This window comes from Garra rufa, unplaced genomic scaffold, assembly GCF_049309525.1.
Source record: "Garra rufa unplaced genomic scaffold, GarRuf1.0 hap1_unplaced_013, whole genome shotgun sequence".
NCBI classification, from domain to species: Eukaryota; Metazoa; Chordata; class Actinopteri; order Cypriniformes; family Cyprinidae; genus Garra; species Garra rufa.
This window is the reverse complement of record NW_027394288.1, coordinates 80,001-82,500: the sequence shown is the minus strand read 5'-3', so window position 1 is coordinate 82,500 and position 2,500 is coordinate 80,001. Positions and strand designations below refer to the sequence as shown.

General features: G+C 36.0%; 2 non-coding genes across 2 annotated transcripts; both read left to right on the top strand.

The window, feature by feature from the left end:
* The first annotated feature begins 125 nt into the window (after positions 1-125).
* LOC141315110 (5S ribosomal RNA) lies at positions 126-244 on the top strand. The gene has a single exon (XR_012350652.1). It is a non-coding gene; the product is annotated as a 5S ribosomal RNA (ribosomal RNA).
* Positions 245-328: 84 nt separating this feature from the next.
* On the top strand, positions 329-447 carry LOC141315076 (5S ribosomal RNA). The gene has a single exon (XR_012350618.1). It is a non-coding gene; the product is annotated as a 5S ribosomal RNA (ribosomal RNA).
* Positions 448-2,500: the final 2,053 nt, after the last annotated feature.

Genomic DNA, 2,500 nt, shown 5'->3' with positions numbered 1-2,500 from the left:
TTTTATGGGAGACCGCCTGGGAATACCAGGTGCTGTAAGCTTTTGCCTTTTCTTCACAATTTATATAATATGCTGGCTTTTACGGAGGCTGATCTTTAAATAGCCCACTTTTTGGAGCTGCCCTCGCTTATGGCCATACCGCGCTGAGAGCGCCCGATCTCGTCTGATCTCGGAAGCTAAGCAGCGTCGGGCCTGGTTAGTACTTGGATGGGAGACCGCCTGGGAATACCAGGTGCTGTAAGCTTTTGCCTTTTCTTCACTATTTATATAATATGCTGGCTTTTACGGAGGCTGATCTTTAAATAGCCCACTTTTTGGAGCAGCCCTCGCTTATGGCCATACCGCGCTGAGAGCGCCCGATCTCGTCTGATCTCGGAAGCTAAGCAGCGTCGGGCCTGGTTAGTACTTGGATGGGAGACCGCCTGGGTATACCAGGTGCTGTAAGCTTTTGCCTTTTCTTCACTATTTATATAATATGCTGGCTTTTAGAAAGACGTGTTTTACCGCTCTATTTATTACAATCATTTACATGTATTATAGAGTTTTAAGTGTTTTACATGTTTTTTAGGCCATTTTATTACTCTTAACATTTTAAGTGTATGTGTCTTTAATAAATGGATGGTTGGCCTGTCATGTGACTAGACACATGACAGGAAGCAGGAAGTACAACTGTATAAGAGAGCAGCATGACAAACAAAGGACAGTCACCAAACTGTTGGATTGAGGAGTTGCTAATTTTAGAGCTCACCTTTCCATTCACCACCTGCAAACTTTGGATTACACTTTCTGTGGATTGTATATACACTGGTGGACACTCACATTGGACTTATCAACACACTGGGGTTCTTGGACTGTTTTTAGGGTATGGACAAATGAACTGTATTCTTTTAACAGAGTTTACCTGTTTTTAGGGTATGGACAAATGCACTGTATTCTTTTAACAGAGTTTACCTAGTTTTATCGTGTTGTTTTAAAGTCTTTTATGTGAACCTTGTAAATACACCAAATCTATTTAAACCAATTTTCTTTTATGTCTCATTCTTTTAACCACTAGTCATCTCTCACAGTTAAATCTGACCCCATTTTAGTCTTGTAACTCGGCTGATAAGGCCGATTGTTACACTTTTATGGGAGACCCCTTGTCAAAAAATCCCATAGGATTCCAATAGGATTTCTCTACAGGATTCCAGTTAGAATTTCTATCATATTTTGGAACCGTTCCTAAAGGATTCCATTAGGAATTATCTTATAGGATTTTCTTATAGGACAAGACATAAATATCCTGTAGGATAATTTCTACAGGATTTTAATGGGATTTATTTTAAAGCATCTTTCAAGAATTTTGAAGAATCCTAACGGTATGCTTTTTTAATTGTTTATATTAGTTTAGTGTCTTGCAGTTTACTTTAACTCACCTTAATATACATTCCAATAGGAATCCTCTACAAATCCTAAAGGATTCCACTAGGAATTCTCTACAGGATTAAAATCAGAATTTCTATCATATTTTGGAACCATTCCTAAAGGATTCCATTAGGAATTATTTTATAGGATTTTCCTATAGGACAAGACATAAACATCCTGTAGGATAATTTCTACAGGATTTCAATGGGATCCTGTTTTATTTTAAAGCATCTTTCAAGAAGAATCCTAAGACTATTCCTATTGAAATCCTATAAAAACAGTTCCAACATAAGATCCAGTACAAGTTACTTATCAGAATCCTTTAGGATTTTTTGATAAGCAACATACAATGAACAACGTCTACATCAGGGTGATGTAAACAGCAAACTGCAAGTACTATTTGTTAGTAAAACAAGAACAGTGGAAAAGTTCACCTTTAGATAAAAAAGTTCCCATAAAGACATGAAAAAGCATCCAATTTGATCCCATAAAAAATCCTTTAGGAATGATCCTACAGAATATATAAGAATCTTATAAGAATATTCCTATCAAAATCCTATAGGAATGGTTCCAAAATATGATAGAAATTCCAATAAGAATCCTGTAAGAAATTCTTATTGGAATCCTTTAGGATTTTTTGACAAGACATAAATATTCTGTAGGATGGTTTCTATGGGATTTTTATGGGATCAAATTGGATGCCTGTTCTTTTTGTAATCTAAAGTGCACTTTTCCACTGTTTTTGTTTTACTATCAAATAGTATTTGCAGTTTGCTGTTTACATCACCTTGTTCAATAACATTGTAAACAAGATGTGAGGTGATTTGTGCAGCACACAGCTTTAGTGAAACACACACACACACACACACACACACACAGTATGTAGCAATTGTCCTCCAATGCAAATACTGGAGCAGTTCTAGACTTGAGTGAGGGAGGTAGATATAAAACTTAGAGGACACCAGAAGTTGGAAAGAAAAATAACGCTTTACTGTGACAATAAATAAATAAATAACATAACAAAAGGTTAAACAGTCTTTTCTAAATTAGTAGTAGTTTAATTCAGCAAATCCTGGGCTGAATGATTAAGTTAATA